The sequence below is a fragment of the Belonocnema kinseyi genome, chromosome 5 (genome assembly GCF_010883055.1).
Source record: "Belonocnema kinseyi isolate 2016_QV_RU_SX_M_011 chromosome 5, B_treatae_v1, whole genome shotgun sequence".
Lineage (NCBI taxonomy): Eukaryota > Metazoa > Arthropoda > Insecta > Hymenoptera > Cynipidae > Belonocnema > Belonocnema kinseyi.
Genome location: NC_046661.1, coordinates 88668313 through 88689813, shown reverse-complemented (window position 1 = coordinate 88689813; position 21501 = coordinate 88668313). Strand labels below are relative to the sequence as shown.

General features: G+C 24.9%; 1 protein-coding gene across 1 annotated transcript in view; it reads right to left on the bottom strand.

The window, feature by feature from the left end:
• LOC117173768 (tyrosine-protein phosphatase 10D-like) overlaps nucleotides 1–21263 on the bottom strand; it is a 216812-nt gene extending 195549 nt beyond the window's left edge. Inside the window, exon 1 of the mRNA XM_033362409.1 lies at nucleotides 20629–21263. The gene's annotated coding sequence lies outside the window, so the exon portion shown is untranslated. The remainder of the gene's footprint in view (nucleotides 1–20628) is intronic.
• Nucleotides 21264–21501: the final 238 nt, after the last annotated feature.

The following is a 21501-nucleotide window of genomic DNA, read 5'->3' as shown; positions in this document are numbered from 1 at the left end:
GTTAAAAAACCATTTTTGATTTTCCCAGGAACCTTAAAAAATTTGTTTTAATCCCTTGAAATCTTTCAAAGTTCTTACAAAGCCTTTAAATTTTAGTTCAAAATCTCGAAAACTCTACAGTCTCTTTTAGGTTCCTTACATTTTTTTCAATTTTCTTTAAAAACTAATTTTAAAAACTAAAAAGCATTACAAACTTTTTCAATAATCTTACGAAAATATTTTTATTTATTGGTAAAAATGCAACTATTTATTAAAGAATTTCTCTTTTTATGGAAAATTGATCTATTTTGTTTGAAAATTCAACTATTTTTGTATAAAACACAACTATTTGGTTAAAAATTAAATTATTTATTTAAAAAATTAACTACTTAGTAAAAAGTTAACTGTTGTTGTTAAAAATTCAGTTTCAGTTTAAAACTGTAACTTCTTTGTGAAAAATTCATCTATTTGGTTGAATATTTGTCTTTTGGGTAGAAAAATAATTTTCTTTTTTGAAAATTCAAAATTTTGGCTATGAAATCAACTATTCTGTTCAAAACATGCATTTTTTTGTTCAATTTAACTAAAAAAAAATTAATGTTTGGTTGAAAATTATTATTTTAAACTGAATAAACATCGATTCCTTTTTTGGCCAAAACCTTTTTTTGGGGGGGAAATTCAACTATTTGATTGGAAATTCACCTGTTTTGGTAGAAAATTCAACTATCGCTTTTGGGTAGAAAGAACAAGTGCTTTGTAGAAAATTTATGTTTTTTGTGGAAAATTCGAATTTTTTTGTAAAGAAAAGAATTTTTTATGAAAATTAATGTTATTGGCTACGGACTAAACTATTTCACTAAAAATATATTTTCTGGTTCAATATAGCTAGACCAAAATTATTTTCTTGTCGTTAAAAATTAATTTTTTAAATTGAAAATGTAAATATTTCATTTTAGGTTGTCATTTTTTTTCTTTGAAAAATAAACTATTTCTGTAGAAAAGCCAACTATTTGGTTTTTGGTAAAAAATTCAATTGTTTTGTGGAAAATTCATGTATTTTGTTGAAAATTCGTCTTTTTTTAGCATAAAATTAATCTTCTTTTTTTATAAATATTTTGGTTCAGGATTCAACTAATTGGTTAAAAAATCGTTTTTTTCAGTTGAATTCAACAAGTGGAAAATTGTTTTTTTTTTGTTGAAATATAATTTTTTACACTCAAACGGTAACTTTTCTATTTTTAATCACAAGCTTACATTTTTTATTGAAAATTCAACTATTTGGTTGAAAATTCATCTCGCTTAATTTGAAATTACATTTTTTGTAAAAATGAATTTTTTCCGGTTTAAAATTTAACTATTATATTGAATTAATGAAAGTAAGTTTCCTGGAAATAGTTGATAAGAACCTTTTTGTTTAAATTAATATTTATATTTATTATTCGTTTCTAGCTAAAGAGCCAGTAAAAAGCTGAAAATTTCAAAAAAAACTGCAACTTAATAGCATTACCGTAATAGAATATAGTTAAAAACAATTATAGATTATTTAAAAAATTATGTTTAATAAACTGCATTAATTATTACCTCGTTCTAAGTGCAAAGTTGACAAAAAGTCGAAAATTGGAAAAACGCAATTATCTAGTATTATTATAGTAAAAAATAGTTATAAACAATAAAAATTGGTTTGAAAATTATGTTTGTTAAATTGCACTCAATAATTTCAATAATAACATTTGTTTCAAGTTTAATTACAATAATATTGAAATATTAGCGAGAGAAAATATCTCTTATGAACAGAAACTTTTCGAATTAATTAAAAAATGCTATTTTTACATTTGTGTTAACCTACAATCTGAAAGCTATTAATTTAAAATGCTTTTGTAATACATCTGAACATGCCATTAAGAATTATTACAAATGCATTTAAAATTAATAACTTCTCTTTTAATTTTTAGAATTCCTGAATATAAAACCAAGAATGCAATGAACAAATTTTGATAACCAAAATTAAAAGTTTCTATTTTAATTGAAAAAAAGATCAAAATTTTGGTAAAAAATAAAAGAAAAAACTTCTTTTTTTGGACAAAAATAAAAGAGACAAGAAAAAGGAGAAGGCAACCAAAATCTCTTTTCTTTTTTATTATTATTATCAAATCACAATTTTTAAAAAATTTTCATAACGAAGGAAATAAAAATGAGAAGAAAGGAGATTAGCATTTATAAGCATTTCAAATTGTTATTTAAATAAATCGTATTTTCTATCTTTAATAATAATTATATTATTTAAATTTCGCGGGAAAATGAATCGCTTCAAATTGGAAAGGGCGCTTAATTCAAATGCTAAGACTTTAATTATTAATATTATCGCAATACAAATTTTCTTTGTAAATATATTTTAAACAATTTTTAATTAAGGTTTTAAATCAAAAAGATCAATTTCGAACCTAAGAAATGAATTTTTAACTAAAATTATGAATCTTCCACCAAAAATATGCATTTGCAACTAAATAGTTAGCTGAATTTTGAAAGCCAAAAGATTAATTTTCTACGAAAAAAGACTCATTTTTAACAAATTACACGAATTTTAATTTAAAAGAGATCAATTTTCAACAAAAATTAGAATAGTTAAAATGTTAGAAAAATAAATGTTCATACAAAAAAAAAGAATTTTCAACCTAACTAAAAAAAAAATTAACCAAAAATAGAAGAATCAAATTTGGAGCTAAAACAATAATTTTTTAACCAAAGAATGAATTATGAACAAAATAATTTAATTTTAAACACAAAAAATGAATTGTCTACCAAAAAAGATAGTTTCAATCAAATGCAAAAATTTTCAACATAAAAAGAAAAATTTAGAAACTAAAAGTAGAATATAGTTTAATTTGCAGTTATAAAAGTAAAAGTAAAAATATAGATTTTTAATTAAAAATAAAATAGTTGCATCTTTAGTTTAAAAATTTAATGATTAACTAAAAAAAATAATTTTTAACCCAAAAGATGAATTTTCTATAAATAAATGAATTTTGAATTAAATATTTTTTTTAACCAAATAAATTCTTAACAAAAAATATAATATTAAAATTATCGATAAAACAGAACCTGTTTTAAGGAAAAAAAATTAGATTTTTATCAAAAGAAGCAAATTTTGCACAAAAAAGGGAATATTTTAAATAATCTTTTAACTAAAATAATAAATATTAAAATAAATAAAATTTATTTTTAACGAAATTCAAACATTTTCAACTAAAAAAACTACAGTTTCTATCAAAAATAAAATACTTAATTTTCAGTTAATAAAATAAATTTTCAACCAAGAAAATGAATTTTTAACAGAATAGTTCAATTTTCAACCGCAGAAAATTATTTTTAATAAAAAAGATGAAGTTCCTACTAATGAGAGTACTCTTCTACAAAAAAAAAACGGACTTCAACAAATAGTTCAATTTTCAACTAAAAATACAATAATTAAATTTTGAGTCAAAAATTTAATTTTCAATAAACTGGAAATAAATTTTTAACGAAATAGTATAATTTGAAGCCAAGCAGATCAAAATTTTATAAAAAAGATACATTTTTGACAAAAAATGAAAGAAATACATTTTCAGTTGAAATATAACCTTAAAAAGGGAAAAACATATTTTTAATCAAAACAGATTAATTTTCAACTAAAAAGTTGTAATTTTTAACTATAATAATAAAATGAACTTCAAGAAGACTTACAAAAAAACATTAATTCTCAATCAAAAAGTTGAATTTTATACAGAAAAAGATCAGTTTTCAAACAAACAGGTAATTTTCAGTTAAAAAATGTTTTTTCCACTAAAAAATAAACAGATTTATTTTTTTAACAAATTTTATTTAACTTTTAACCAAGCAGATATATGTTCAACCAAGAAGTTAAATTTTCAACTAAAAATGACCAATTTTCAACCAAATAATTAAAATTTTAACAACAGTAATGAATTTTCAACTAAAATGATGAATCTTTATCTGGAATAGATGGATTTTAAACAAAAAGATACATTTTTGAAAAAAAGTTGAATTTTGAAACAAGTAGCCTTATTTTTAGCAAACAATAAAAAATTTCCAAGACAAAGACGATTTTTTAACAAAATACATCAATTTTCAAAGGAATATTTGTATTATCAAATACAAAAAGACTAATTTTATTTTAAAGAAAATATAGATATTAATTTTAAATTAAAAAGATAAATGTCCAAACACCAATTGAATAGTTAAATTTTCAGTCAAAACATTCATTTCCGACAAATTTTCAACTAAAATAATGAGTAACTAGAAGCATTAAATTTCCAAAAAAAAGATTTTTTTTCAACCCAGAAAATTTACTTCTACCAAAAGTCAAAATTGTCAACTAAAGATAATTTTTCAACCGAATATCAAATAGTTATATTTTCAGTAAAAATTAATTTTTAACAACAAAGAAAAACAAAACTGGAATAGTCAAATTTTTAGTGAAAAAATTAATTTTTAGCCAAAGAAGAGAAAGAATTTTTTTAAATAGCTCATTTTTTAATCCAGGAAATGATTTTTCAATTGAAATGATGAATCTTTGGCAACAAATTAATTTTTAACAAAAGAGTAATTGGCAACCAAAGAAGATTTAAATTTTTATTTAAAAATAATGGAATTCAACCAAAAAGAACGAATTTTCAACCAAAGATTTGAATTTTAAACTAAAACCGATCAATTTTCAGGTAAAAACAGAATAGCTGAAATTTCAATTTGATAAATTAATTTCAAACAAAAGAAGGTTTTACTCAATTTAATATTGCAATTTAATAAAATTAAGCACGCTCTCGTAAAATTTCCTTGGGTTAAAAAAAAGTTCCCTAACATTTCCAGGATTTTCAAGGTTATCAAAATCCCCTGATAATCCAAGGGTTTCCAGGTTTTTAAACTCTACGTAAACAGCTAATCTTAATATTTATATTTTTAATTATTTTATACTTCCGTTTCCAAAAAATTATGATTTTTGGTTTTGCACAAAAATAATATTTTTCTACTAATAAAAGTGCTAATCTTAAAATTAATGAATGGCCAAATTAATATTAATTTTATCTCTTTCAAAAAATTACCAAGCGATATGCATGAAAATTCGAGAAAAAAATCCAATGCATTTTTGGACCACCCTAATTTTTATTTACTAAAACTTTTTGAAGCTTAAAAAAAGACAAATGTCAAGAAACCCTTTCGTGAATTCAAAAATATTTCACATCTGAAATGTGTCGATAGTACAATGAGAGTGAGAATTATACCTGACTATTCTCCACAGAAATTTTTCCAGGTAATGTCTTCCGAGACAAACATAACATAAGGAATGGTTCCCTTGGTTCGTGCTACAGAATAATCGATCCTGAGTGGAAGATGCAGGAGAGAATATTTTAAGCTTCGAATATTTTTAAAATACAGAAAGTTTCCCCTCGGGTTTCCCCAAGAGAATTTTAAAAAGTACTGAATATAAAAATAATAATAAATCCCCCATGAAGATTTATTACACGAAAAATTATTTTAATTTCAATGTAAATCAATATTTTCCATTCAAAAGATAAATTTTCGACAAAAAATGAAATAGTTATATTTTGAGTTAAAGAAGCAAAATGAAAAAATAACGAAAAAATTAATTGTCAACCAAAAATAGAATAGTTAAATTTTCAGTTTTTAAAATAAAATCTTCTACAACAAAAAACGAATTTTCAACCAAATAAAACAAATTTTTAATAAAATAGTTTAATTTTTATCCAAAAAGATTGATATTAACCAAAAAGATTAAATTTCCTATTAAAAAAGATAAATTTTCGACAAAAAATGGAATAGTTCAATTTTTAGTTAAAGACGTCAAATGAAAAAATCAATTTTCAACTAAAAAAAAAACGAAATTACTAAAAAATAGTTAAATTTTCAACCAGAGAAATTATTTTTAAACCAAACAATTGAATTTTCCACCAAAACAAATTTTTTTAAAATACATGAATTTTTAAATGAAAAAAATTAATTGTTAGCCAAAATTAGAATAGTCAAATTTTCAGTTATAAAAATAAGATTTTCTACAACAACAAAAATCGAATTTTCAATCAAATAAGATAAATTTTTAATAAAATAGTTCAATTTTCATCCAAGCAGTTGGGTTTTAATCAAAAAGATTACATTTTCTATTAAAAAAAATAATTTTCGACAAAAAATGGAATAGTTAAATTTTGAGTTAAATAAGTAAAATGAAAAAATAACGAAAAAATTAATTTTCAACTAATTAGTTGAAGTTCCAACGCAAAAGATTTATTGCGGACCAAAAAAATAAATTTTCAACAGAATGTGTACATTTTTAACTAAATAATATAAATTTTCAACAATAAATTAACGAAATTTCAACTAAATATTTAAATTTTTAAACAAATAAACGAATTATTAAACAGTTGGATATTCTGCCCAAAAAAATAATTTGCTGCCACAACAAAATTCAACAAATTAAATGAATTTTCAACGTAAATATACATTTTTAAACAAAGAATAAAATATTTAATTTTTCAGTAGTAAAAAAACGGTTTGAAAAAAAAGGTTTTAATAAAATAGTTAACTTTTCAACCAAATAAAATAAATTTTTAATAAAAATAGTTCAATTTTCAACCCAACAGATTGATTTTAACCAAAAAGATAAAATTTTCTATTAAAAAAGATAAATTTTCGACAAAAAATGGAATAGTTATATTTTGAGTTAGAGAAGCAAAATTAAAAAAATTAGTTTTCAACTGAAAAAAAACGAATTCACTAAAAAAATAGTTAAATTTTCAATCAGAGAAATTATTTTTAAACCAAACAGTTGAATTTTCCACCAAAACAAATTTTAAAAAAATACATGAATTTTTAACTGAAAAAATTAATTGTTAACCAAAAATAGAATAGTTAAATTTTCAGTTATAAAAATAAGATTTTCTACAACAACAAAAATCGAATTTTCAACCAAATAAAATAATTTTTTCATAAAAATAGTTCAATTTTCATCCAAACAAATTGATTTTAACCAAAAAGATTACATTTTCTATTAAAAAAAAATAATTTTCGACAAAAAATGGAATAGTTAAATTTTGAGTTAAATAAGTAAAATGAAAAAATAATGAAAAAATTAATATTCAACTAATTAGTTGAAGTTCCAACGCAAAAGATTTATTGCGGATCAAAAAAATTAATTTTCAACAGAATGTGTACATTTTGAACTAAATAATATAAATTTTCAACAATAAATTAACGAAATTTTAACAAAATATTTAAATTTTTAACCAAATAAACGAATTATTAAACAGTTGGATATTCTGCCCCAAAAATTAATTTGCCACCACAAAAAAAAATTCAACAAATTAAATGAATTTTCAACGTAAATATAAATTTTTAAACAAAGAATAAAATATTTAATTTTTCAGTAGTAAGAAAAAACTTTTTGAAAAAAACGAGTTTTTAATAAAATAGTTAAATTTTCAACAAAATAAAACACATTTTAAATGAAAAATTTTAAATTGTATCAAAAAAGATAAATTTTCCAAATAAAAAAATAGAAGTTATATTCAACTAAAATGATAAATCTTCAACAACAAAAAATGGATTGAATTTTTGAAGAAAAATATTTATTTTTGACCAAAAAAGATAAATTTGCAACAAAGTGCGTATATTTTTCAGCTAAATAATATGCACTTTTTAACAAAGAAAAGAATTATTAAACAAACAGTTGTATTTTCTACACAAAAGTTCAATTTTACACCCAAAAAGACAAATTTTCAACAAAATAAATGAATTTCTAATGAACATATTAATTATCAACAAAAAATATAATATTAATTTTTTGACTTATAAAACAAATGGTTGAAAAAAACGAGTTCTTAAAAAAATAGTTAAATTTTTAACCAAATAAATGAATTTTTAACCAAAAATAAAACAGTTTAATTTACGGTACAAAAATAAATTTTTAACCGAAAAAGGTAAATTTCTAACCATTGCTTTGTATCCTAAACAGTTCAATAAAATATTTGAATTTTGAAACAGACAGTTAAATTTCCAGACCAAAAAGACGAATTTTTTTAATGAGTTTAATTTAAACAATAAAGTCAATTTTCTACCAAAAAGATGAATTTTTAACCCAGAATCATGGCTTTTCTACCACTAGAAGATAAATTTTAAACCGGTTAAATTAAATTTAAAACACAAATTTTTAAAAAAATAGTCGAATGTTCTGCAAAATCAATTCAATTTTCATCTAAATAATAGTTCAAATTTCAACGTGTGAGGGATACTTTGAAAAAACTAAAATGGAATATCCAATGTTTTCTTAAAAAAAAAAAAATTAACCGAAAAAAGCGAATTTTCAACACGTAAGTAAAATTTTCAAATGGACGTATCGAATTTTAAAAAAATGAATTTTTAAACAAAAAATATTAATTTTAAACAAAAAATATTAATTTTCATCAAAAAAGTTAATTTTCAAACAAATAGTTTAATTTTCATCATGTAAAAGCTAAATTTCCAACAAAAATATGAATTTTTAACAAACTAGTTCAACTTTCAACTAAGTAGTTTAATAATCAACTAAAAAAGATTAAAAACAAAATTTCAACAAAATACATTTATTTTCATCAAAATTGTTGAATTTTAAAGCCAAAAGGAAGAATTATCTACAAGACGGTTAAAGTTTAAAAAAATTGTACTTGAACAAAGAACTTTATTTTCTACCGAAAAATTTAATTTTCTACCAATTTGTTAAATCCTTGACAAACCAGATTAATGTAGAGACAAGATTTTTTTGTACAGGACATATAAGTTATCAGCTTAAAAGTTTAGTTGTAAAAAAATGAATCCTGTTTGACAAAACATATGAATTTTGAACCAAATAATTGAATTTTCAATAACTATAAAATTAAATGTTAATTAAACAGTTGCGTTTACAAACAAATAGTTTAACTTTAAAGAAAAGATGCCAATTACCCACAAATTAAATAAATTTTTAACCAAATAGTTAAATTTCCTTGCCGAAAAGACATTTTTTTAAATATAGTTAAAGTTACAAAAATACAAGTTGTTTTTAACCAAGAAGGATGAATTTTAAACAAAGAATATGACTCTTCTACCATAAAATGGGAATTTTCACTTAAGGATTTTTTTGGTAAAAAAAGGCGAATGTTCAACGAAACGGTCAAATCTTCTATCAAAAAAGATAATTTAAAAAAAAAAATAATTTAATTTTTAATAACAAAATTAAATTTAAACCAAATCAATGTTTTATCCAAAAAGACGAATGTTCAGCAAAACAGTTAAATTTTCAACAACAAAAAAATGACTTTTCAACAAAATGCATAAGATTGTCCAATTTTAAGCACTATTAATTTTAAATGATTTCAAAATGAAGATTTAATGAGAAATTATTCAATTTTTCATCTTCTCAATTAAGATAATAAATTTTTTTTTACTTTTGAATTTCAGTTTTGAAAGTTTTATTTTCATAAAAATTTCAAATTGAGTATAGCAAACTTAAAAAAATAAAAGTCAATTAGTCGAATTATTTTTTAAAAAGTCGAAAAAGTTGTATAATCCAAGGCCTATTTTTATACTCTTACAGGACTGCAATATTTTTTTTATTCTCTGACTAAAAAAATGCAAAGTCAACTGAACAATTACTATTTTTATTTTTATTTAACATACTCGAAACAACCTGACTCGGAGATATTTGAACTGTCTTGCATTTTTAACATCAATTGGATCATATAACGAAGGTGGACGCAAAAATGGTGCCCTCAGAGATAGACTATACTTTATTTATTTATTTTTGGCGATTGATAATTATTAGTTATAGTTCAATAATATAAAATTTGATTCAAAAGACAGATTATTTCTGATATCCAATCCTTTATATTCCACTATTCATTTAAAGTTTAACGTCACTTTCTATTATTTTCTTTGAGAAGACAAAACCTGTTGTTGAAGAGGTGAAACATGTGTAAAAGTGGTTTACATGTGTAAAAGATTTTAATCTTTGACAAAAAAAATTTAAAGACAATAGAGAATCAGGATATTGATTATTAATTTATCCTAATTCCTAAATAATCTTCTTATCCTGGCATTTAATTATATTTTTTATCCACATTTTAATTAGTTTATTGAGGACAATTTTAAAAACCCTTCGAAATATAAAATTCAATGACAGTAGAGTAGAAAAACAGGATACTTGAAAACTTGAAACCTGAAAACCCTTGAGAGTATAAAATTGAAACACAATAAAGAAGGATCCAAATTATTGATTATTGTTCTGTCCTAATTGCTGAATAATCTTATCTTCCTGATATTTAATTATTATCTTCACTTTTCTAACTTCAATTATTTTCTTATTACTTCAACTTTAAACTCATTGAAAGTTTAAATCCAAACACAATAAAGGAGGATCCAAAGTTTTGATTATTGTTCTATTCTATTTCCTAAATGAGCTTCTTTTCCTGAAATTTTAAAAACCCTGAAAAATCTGAAGTAGAGAACCAAAATACAAAGTCTTTTTTTTGTTGTATCTTAATTCCTAAATAATCTTCTCTTTCTAAAGTTTAATTGTTTTCACTTTCCAAACTTCAATTAATTTTTTATCATAACTTAAAAACCCTTGAAAATCTAACATTCAATGACAATAGAAAACCAGGATACAAAGTTTTGATTTTTGTCATATCCGAATTCCTAAATAATCTTATCTTCCTGACATTGAATTAATTCTCTTCACTGAATTAGTTTCATATTGCAACTTGAAAACCCTTGAAAATCTTAAATTCAAATACAATTGAGAACAAAATTTTGATTTTGGGTCATCCTAATTCCTGACTAATCTTATCTTCCTGCTATTTAAATATTATTTTCATTTTCCAGATTTCAATTGTCGTATTGCCTTGACTTGAAAAACCTTGAATATCTAACATTCAAACACGATAAAGAAGGATCCAAAGTCTTGAGTATTGTTCTATGCTAATTCCTAAATAATCTTATCTTCCTGATATTTCATTATTATCATCACTTTCCAAATTTCAATTATTTTCCTACTACCTCAACTTGAAAATCCTTAAGAGTTTAAATTTAAGCACAATAAACTCTTGATTATTGTTCTATCCTCATTCATAAATAATCTTCCCTTCCTGAAATCGAATTATTTTCAATTTCCAAACTTTAATAAGTTTCTTATCATAAATTTAAAACACTTGTAAATCTAACATTAAAACACAAAAAAGAAGGATCTAAAGTTTTGATTAATGCTCGATCCCAATCCGCAAATAATTTTCTCGTTCCGACATTTAATTATCTTCTCTTCACAAATTTTAATTCGTTTCTTATTAAAACTTAAAAATCCTTGCAAATCTAAAATTCAAAGACAATAGAGAACCAGAATTAAAGTATTGATTTTCTTTGTTTCCGCATTCCTAAACAATCTTTTCTTCCTGCCATTTAATTATTTTCATTTTCCAAACTACTTTAATTTGTTTCTTACTATTAATTGAAAACCCTTGAAAATCTAAAATTAAAAAACAATGAAGAAAGATCTAAAGTCTTGATTATTGTCCTATCCTAATTCATGAATAATTTGACCATCCTGACATTTAATTACTGTCTTCACTTTCCAAACTTCGATAATTTTCTTACTACCTCACTTTGAAAATCCTTGAAATTTTAAATTTAAGCACAATAAAAAAGGATCCAAAGTCTTGATTATTTTTTCTATCATAATTCATAAATAATCTTCTCTTTCTGAGGTTTACTTATTTTCAATTTCCAAACTTCAATTAGTTTCTTAATCTTAACTTGAAAACGCTTAAAAATCTAAAATTAAAACATGATAAAGGAGAATAAAAAATCTTGATTATCGTTCTATCCTAATTCATAAATAATCTGATTGTCCTGATATTTAATTATTGTCCTCAATTTCCGAATTTCAATTATTTTCTTATTACCCAAAATTGAAAATCCTTGAATGGTTCAAATTCAAACATAATAACAAATGATTCAAAGTCTGGATTCTTGTTATATACTAATTGATGAATAATCTTCTCTTCCTGACATCTAATTATCTTCAATTTGCAGACTTTAATTAATTTCTTATTATAACTTAAAAACCCTCGGCAATCAATAAATCAAAGACAATAGAGAACCAGGATACAAAGTGATAATTTTTTTGTATACTAATTCCTGAATAATCTTATCTTCCTGACATTTAATTAATTTCTCGTTACAAAATTGAATTAGTTTCTTAATACAACTTGAAAACCCTTCAAAATCTAAAACACAAAGACAATAGAGAACCAGGGAACAAAATCTTGATTTTGGTTGTATCCTAATTCCTAAATAATACAAGTATGACCATCCTGACATTTAATTATGATTTTCAAGTTCCAAATTTTATTATTTTCTTACGACCTCTACTTGAAAATCCTTAAAAGTTTAAATTCAAAGACAATAAAGAAGGATCCAGAGTCTTGATTATTGTTCTATCCTAATTCGCAAATTATTTTCTCCTTACGACATTTAATTAGCTTAACTTCAAAAATTGCAATTTGTTTCTTATTACAACTTGAAAATCCTTGAATATTTAAAAATCAAAGACAATAAAGGACTAGAATACAAAATCCTGTAGTTTCACCCTAATTCCTAAATGATCTTCTTTTCCTACAATTTTTAAAACCCTTAAAAATCTAAAATTCAAGAACCAGGATAAGAAGTCTTGATTTTGATTGTGTCCTAATTCCTAAATAATATTTTCTTCTTTACATTTAATTATCTTGGATTTCAAAACTTCACCTCATTCCTTATTGTCCAAAATTCAAAATCTTGTAATGTTCAAATTCAAGCACATTAAAGGATCAAAAATCTTGATTATTTTTCTATCCTAATTCGCAAATTATCTTCTCTTCCCGAAATTTAATTATCCTTTTTACAAATTACAATAATTTATATTCCAGGATTTAAAAAATTAACATCCAGATTGTACGGCTTACTCTAAAACAAATTTTAATATCTAATATCATAAATGGTATCATCTACTTTTGCCAGTGTTCATTCATATACCCTAATTCCTCAATATACTTTAACTTCCTTTTTTATTTAATTATTTTTATTTATTTAACTTCATTTATTTCATTTCTCTTTCCAAATTTAATTAATTTCTTCTTACAACTTGATAATATTTGAAAATCTAAAATTCAAAGAGAATAGAGAACCAGGATACAACAGTTTGACTTGGAAACCCTTGAAAGCTTCAATGCAAACACAATAAAGAAGGATCCAAAGTATTGATTATTGTTCTATCCTAATTCGCAAATAATTTTCTCCTTCCGAAATTTAATTATCTTCTTTTCACAAATTGTAATTCTTATTACAATTTGAAGTTCCTTGAATATAAGAAAAATCAAAGAAAGTAGAGAACCAGGATACAAAATCTTGATTTTTTTTTCTAATATCTAAATAATATTATCTTCTTAAAAATTAAATATTATCTTCACTTAACAAATTTCAATTATTTTCTTATTAATTCAACATGAAAATCCTTTAAAGTTTAAATTTAAAAAAAAAAATAAAGAAGGATCCAAAGTCTTGATTATCGTTCTATTCTTTTCTTAAAATGATCTTCTTTTCCTGACACTTTAAAAACCATTGAAAATTTTAAAATCAATGACAGTAGAGAACCCGGATACAACATTTTGGTTGTATCTTAATTTCTGAATAATCTTGTCTTCCTAAAATTTAATTATCTTCAATTCTCAAATTTCAATTATTTTCTCATCATAACATAAAAACACTTGACAATCTAAATTTGAAACACAATAAAGAAGTATCCAAAGTCTTGCTAATTGTCTCATCCCAATTCCTAAATAATCTTTTGTTCTTGAAATTTTACTTTTATGTGCACTTTCCAAATTTAAATTATTTTCTGATTAACTCAACTTTAAAGTTTAAATTCAAACACAATGAAGAAGGATCCAAAGTCTTAATTATTGTTCTTTTTTATTTCCTAAATGATGTCTTTAAATTTTTGAAACCCTTGAAAAACTAAAATTCAAGAACAAAGGTACAAAGTTCTGAATATTGTTCAATCCTAACTCGCAAATAATTTTCTCCTTCTGACATTTAATTATCTTTTTTTCAAATTTCAATTAGTTTCTGGAAAACAATTGTAAAAACTCTAGAAAATCTAAAATTTAATGGCAGTAGAGAAACAGGATCCAATGTCTTGATTTCTGTTGTATCCTAATTTCTAAATAATTTAATTAGAATTTTCAGTATCTTCACTATCCAAAAATTTCAATTATTTTCTTATTACCTTTAATTAAAAATCCTGAAAAGTTTAAATTCAAACACAATAAAGAAGGATCAAAATTCGGGATTGTTATTTCTTTTCTATTTCCTAAGTGATCTTTTCCTGACATTTTTAAAACCTTAAAAAATCTAAAATTCAATCATAATAGAGAACCAGGATACAGTATTGATTTTTGTTGTATGCCAATTCCTAAATGATCTTCTCTTCTTGGCACTTAACTTTTATGTTCACTTTAAAAATTTCAATTATTTTCTTATCACCTAAAATTGAAAATCCTTGTAAGTTTGAATTCAAACATAATTAAATTTAATCTAAATTTATGCTGATTATGATTTTGGATTTTGGAGACAGTAATATATTACGAGTTAAGCCATAAAAGCTAGATATTAAGTTTTATATTTTATTATTGATGTAGGGTTTTTGAGCAGTAAATTAATTAATAGTTTTAGATGTAATAGCTTTAAATAATATAGCAACGGCCTAATTTTATTTTGAACAAAATGTAGATTTTTGCAGATTTAAAACCAAAAGTTTACAATCTTTTTAAGAATTGTGAATGGTAGATTTTTAGGTTATTTTTTCATTTGTAGAATTTTCTAAAAATTGGAGAAAAATTTCGATTAATTTTAAAAAATACTTAGAAGTTCTAAACAATTTTCAAAAATAATTTTAAATTTGAAAATATTTGAAACAACTTCTAGATTTTTCAATATTTTGAAATAAAATTTTGAAGGTTTTCAAGGATGTTTAAACTATTTGAAATAAAAATAATTGAAGAAGTTTTCAACTTATATTAAAAAAATTTTCAATTTTTAATGTTTCTAGCTTAAAAAGAAAAATAGTAAACAATAAGTTAATTTTCCGCTGAATAGTCTAATTTTCAACCAAAAAGTGTGACTTTTTAACAAGATTGTTACTTTCAATCAAACTTTTGCATTTTTGTCCAACAAAAAAGAAAATTCTACTAAAACAGGTGATATTTTTACTCAAAAAGATAAATTTTCAACAAAAAAAGAGTGGAATTTTCATCCAAAAAGATTTCAATTGTTTTTAACACAAAAATACGAATTTTAAACACAAAGTAGATTTTCTATGAAACAGTTGAATTTTCAATATAACAGTATTCTTAGCCAAAGAAGATGCAATATTTGTACTAAAAAAGATGAAATTTTAAATCCAAAAGACAAATTTTAAGAAAAAATTGTATGCAAAAAAGATTTCAGTGGACTTATCAGACACAAAATATCAATTTTAAACAAACGGGTTAATTTTCCACGAAAAGAGATGAATTTTTAAAGAAAAAAGACGAAAAAAAAACAGTTGAGTTTGCAACCAAAAAGGATGTCTTTTTAAGAAAATTTTTAAATTTTTAAGCAAATAATAAAATTTATAACTAAAAAGATAATCTTCAGGAGAAAGTTTTTGCGAATTGTTGTTCTATCCTAATTCGCAAAGGATTGTCTCCTTCTGACATTTAATTATCTTCTCTTTACAAATTTAAATTTCTTATTAAAACTTCAAAATCAAAAATTCAAAGATAATAGAGAACCAGGATACAAAGTCTTGTTTTTGTTGTTTCCTAATTTATAAATAATCTTCTTGCCCTAAAATTTAATCATTTTTATTTTCCAAACTTCAATTGGTTTCTTATTATAACTTGTAAACCCCTGAAAATTTAGAATTGAAACACAATAAATGAGGATCCAAAATCTTGATTATTGTTTTGACCTAATTCGTAAATAATCTTATATTCCTGAGATTTAATAAACCCTTCTTTCCAAATTTCAATAAGTTTCTTATTACAAATCGAATAACCAAGAACATTGGAAATTCAAAGACAATGGAGAACAAGGATACAAAGTCTTGACTTTTGTCATATCGTAATTAGCAAATAATTTTTTCTCCCTGCCATTTAATTTTTATGTTCGCTTTCCACATTTAAATTAGTTTCTTAATACAATTTAAAAACCCTTGAACACTAAAAGTTGAAGACAATAGTAAAACCAGGATATAGTCTTGATTCTGGGTCTATCATGATTCCTAAATAATCTTCTCTGCCTTAAATTTAATTAAGTTCCCTTCACAAAGTTCAATCATTTCATTTTTACAATTTAAAAATCTATAATTCCAACACAGTAAAGATGGATCCAAAGTTATAATTTTTATGATCTTGGATTTTGGTTACACCAATCTATAAGATATTAAGACAAATTTTGAAATTAAAGATCATAAATGTATTTTTTTTATCAGTTTCGATTCTGGATCTATCCTAATTTCCGTGTTCTTCATAAAACTTCATTATTTTCGCTTTGCAAATTTCCCTTAGTTTCTTATTACAACTTGAGAATCCTTGAAAATTTAAAATTCAAAGACAATAGAGAAACAGGATACAAAGTCTAGATTTTAGTTGTTTCCTCATTGCTAAATTATCTCTTTTCCTGACATTTAATTATCTTCATTTTCCAAATTTCAATTAGTTTCTTATCATAACTTGAAAACACTTGAAAATCTAAATTTAAAACAAAATCAAGAAGGATCCAAAGTCTTGATTATTGTTCTATCCTTATTCCTGAATAATCTTAGCTTCCTGATGTTTAAGGTGGCTTGGGCGCTTTTTAAAAAAATCACAGGCAGTTCTGAAAATTTGATATTATCGAAAGAAATTATACTAGATCACTTTGCAAAAAAGAAATACTAAGGTTGACGATGAAATTATCGAAAAAAACGCTATTAAAAAGTTGTGATTTTAACATGTAGTCTTATGGGAGGGCTCAACAGAATGAGGTAATACTCTTGAACAAAATCACGAACTTTTATAAATCAATGTTATCCGAGTGCCTTAAAATAAAAGGAATCGATTAGTATCATAATAAAGGGGGGTTGACGATGTCATTGGTGAAAAATTTCAATGAAAAACTGCAAAATTTGCACAATAGCTGTGACTATCTGAGGCATATCATATCATATCATATGTTTCTGTCACTTTTTTTGGTCGTTTTCTACTTTTTTATTAAGATGACATTATAATATGCGTATATCAATAAAATTCAAATAAAGACTGATCGCATGATAGATAGCCCCCACAGTGCCCCCCACATTGTACGGCACCAAACGCCCAAGCCACCTTGATTGTCATCTTCACTTTGCAAATTTTAATTATTTTCTTGCTGCCTATACTTGAATATCCTTTAAAGTTTAAATTCAAACATGATAAAGAAGGACTTAAAGTCTTTATTATTGTTCTATTCTATTTTGGAAATGATCTTTTTCTGCCATTTTGAAAACCCTTGAAAATCTAAAATTCAAGAACCATGATATAAAGTCTTGATTTTTGAGTTATCTCAATTCATAAATAATCTTCTCTTCCCGAAATTTAATTATCTTGACTTTGCAAACTTTAATAAGTATCTTATTGTCCATAATTTAAAATCCTTAAAAGTTTACATTGAAATACATACCATAAAGAAAGATCTAAAGTATTGATTATTGTTCTATTCTATTTCCTAAATCATCTTCTTTTTCTGGCATTTGATTATCTATCATTTCCAAATTTCCATTAGTTTTTTTAAGACAAAATTTACGAAATTTAAATTAGACTAAAATCCAAATTAAAAATCCCATTGAACGTCCAATAATATAATTGATGCAAAATCCTGTTAAACAAAACAAGAATCCAACGACCAAATTTGGACCACAACGAATAAACAAAAACGAAAAATCCTATTGTAATCTGAAAAGAAAAGAAAATTTTCGGAAAAAAACAAAAAAGAGGAAAGAAAAATAAGAAGGCAGCCAACCACATCCCCTTCCTTCTCTTGTTCATTCTTTCGTCTTTTTTATTTTTATGGCCATCAAATTACAATAAAATAAAAATAAAAAACATAAATAAATAAATTTGCATTACCAACGTTTTGGTACTCGTACTCTTATCAAGGCATGAAAATTTTAAGTGGTAGTAATTGACAGCACCCACGAACAGGTGCTCTCTCTTTGATACCTGAGAATCGAAACAAACTTTTTGGTTTTTTTCAGATTACAATAGGATTTTTGGTTTTTGTTTATTCGTTGTGGTCCAAATTTGGTCGTTGGATTCTTGTTTTGTTTTCTTTAAGACAATTCAAACATAATGAAGAAGGATCCAAAATCTTAATTATTCTTCTTTTTTATTTCCTAAATGATGTTGTCCTTAAATTTTGAAAGACCCTTGAAAAACAAAAATTCAAGAACAAAGGTACAAAGTTTTGAATATTGTTCAATCCTAATTCGCAAATAATTTTCCCCTTCTGACGTTTAATTATCTTTTTTTTCGAATTTCAATTAGTTTCTGGAAGACAATTGTAAAAACTCTTGAAAATCTAAAATTCAATGACAGTAGAGAAACAGGATCCAATGTCTTGATTTCTGTTGTATCCTAATTTCTAAATAATCGTATCTTCTTGAGATTTTATTATTTTTAAAATTTCATTTGTTTCGTAATGCCTTAACTTAAAAACCCTTGAAGGTCTAAAATTAAAATATGATAAAGAAGGATCCAAAGTCTTGATTATTGTTCTATCCTAATTCCACAAAAACCTTATTTTCCTGATATTTAATTATCATCTACAGTATCTTAACTAACTAAATTTTAATTATTTTCTTATTGTCTCAACTTGAAAATCCTTGAAAGTTTAGATTAAAACACAATAAAGCAGGATCCAAAGTCCTGATTATTGTTATATTCTATTTTAAAAATGATCTTCTTTTCCTGACATTTTGAAAACCCTTCAAAATCTTAAATTCATTAACAATAGAGAACCAGGATACAAATTTTTCATTTTTGTTGTATCCTAATTCATAAATAATTTTCTATTCCTGTTATTTAATTACGTTCACCTTCCAAAAAATAAGATTTTTATAATAACCTAACAACAATCTATCCTAATTCATAATAAATTTTGGTTGTATCCTAATTCCCAAATAATCCGCTGTTCCTCACAATTAACTTTTATGTTCACTGTACAAATTTGAATTATTTTCTTATTAACTCGACTTGAAAATCCTTAAAAGTTTAAATTTAAACACAATGAAGAATAATCCAAAGACATCATTATTGTTCTATTCTATTTTCTAAATGATCTACTTTTCCTGATATTTTGAAAATCGTTGCAAATCCGAAATTCAATAACAATAGAGAATCAGAATACAAATTCGTTTTTTGTTGTTGTTTCCTAATTCCTAAATAATCTTCTTGTCCTAAGATTTAATTATACTTTTTTGCATACTTCAATTAGTTTATTAGAACTTGAAAACCCTTGAAAATCTAGAATTAAAACACAATAAAAAAGGATCAAAAATCTTGATTATTATTTTGACCTAATTAGCAAATAATCTTCTATTCCTGATAACTCTTGAAAACTAAAATTCAAAGAAAATAGAAAACCAGGATATAGTTTGGATTTCAGGGACAGCAATCTATTGGGTACTAAGACCTAAAATCTAGATATTAGGTTCCATAATACAGATTATTTAAAAATAAAATTCATATTGTAAGGGTAAGCATATGCCGAATTTAAAATCCTAGATCATGAATGGTATTACTATTTTTCTTATTGTTGATTCTTGATCTGTCCAAATTCATAAAACCTAAATAATATTCTCTTCTCAGCCTTTAATTACCTTCTCTTTCGAAATTTTAATTTTGTTCCTTTTACCTCAATTTGAAAAACTAGCACACAAATAATAAAACACTTGTAATCTGTAATTACTGTGTCAAGACCAGTATTTGTCAAACTCTAGACAAGTTTACATGCAACGGAAGTGTTTGAACAGCTGTAGAGACTGATGTGAAGAGTTAAAAGTCGGCAAAAAAAATTACACAATTTAAAGAGCTGATAAGAAGACCTTGTATTTAAATTTTCTTTCGAGAAGGAACCCGAATTTTTAAATTTGCATTCATCCTTGGATCAAAGAGAATTTATTTTCTTATATATTTCTGTGTATTGACCCGGAAAGACGGTAGATGGAAATCTAATTTCGATTTGTTAACATTCTTTTTTTGTTCTGATTTTGGTGCATAAAATAGAGCACAGGAAAGTAGAAAGCTTAAAAGAATTTTCAAAACAGAGACACTAAGTTCAAGATTTGTTGCAATTTGCAGGGTTTCCTCTATGAATGCATCTCTTTTACTTGAGGAAATTTTTATAAATACGTGATTATTTCGATTATTCCTTGTCCTATTTGAAAAATGTAAAAATTTGAGGAGATTGGTTTAGAATCAACCAGAAATCAAAAGATGAATATGAAAACTCTCAGAAGCATTAAGAATTGAATATCACCTCCACTTCTTCTTTTCTAAATTGTCTTCTTCATCAGTTTCTTCTTCTCACTGTATCTATTTCTTCTTTTCACTTCATCAGTCTCTTCTTTTCACTTCATCAGTTTCTTCTTGTCACTTCATCAGTTTCTGAACACTTCTTCATCCCTTTTCTTAAAATACTTAATCAGTTTCTTCTTCCTCTTCTTCAGTTCCACTATTCCACCTTCCTACTTTATTCTATCCCCTAACTTCCTGTCATCTCTTTGATGTTTACAAGATTGATGATTGAAGTTTGCCCACCTGTTTTGGCTCCTAGGAGACAAGCTCCTCCCGAATCCTGGGTCTAGTTCCAAGATTTTGTTTCTGGAGTCAGAGTTTGTTAGCCTTGGCAACCTTGGAACTTTTGGGGATGTTCAGACGCGGCCACGACGATGGTATCCAGGGTTTCACAGCGATTTCGTTTCCCAGTGGCTGTACTGGCTGCACTGACAGTACTGGCACGACTGACGGCGCACTCTCATGATCCTCTGCCCTATCCTCTATTCCGATTCCCGCGTGCCAACGAGGCTGAACTGAACTCGAAATCGACTCCGTACAACCAGCGAAGAGCGAAAAGCAGTCGAAGACCAGCCAGCCACCAGCACCAGGCCAGCCAAACCGCTTTGCCTCGCCTTGCCTTTCCATTCCGTTCCATTCCAATCCGCCCCCGCCCCTCCGCCCGCGCCTATACCTGCCTAACTGCCCCCTCCAGCAGATGACTTCCACCCCCTTTCCTCCCAGACCTCAACAGACAGGGCTGTAGTTGTTGAGAGTAGGCCACTAGCTTCAGGAGAACTGACATGCGGAGAGTAACAGGTAACAGGTAAAGGTATCAGGGACGTCGTCATTGAAC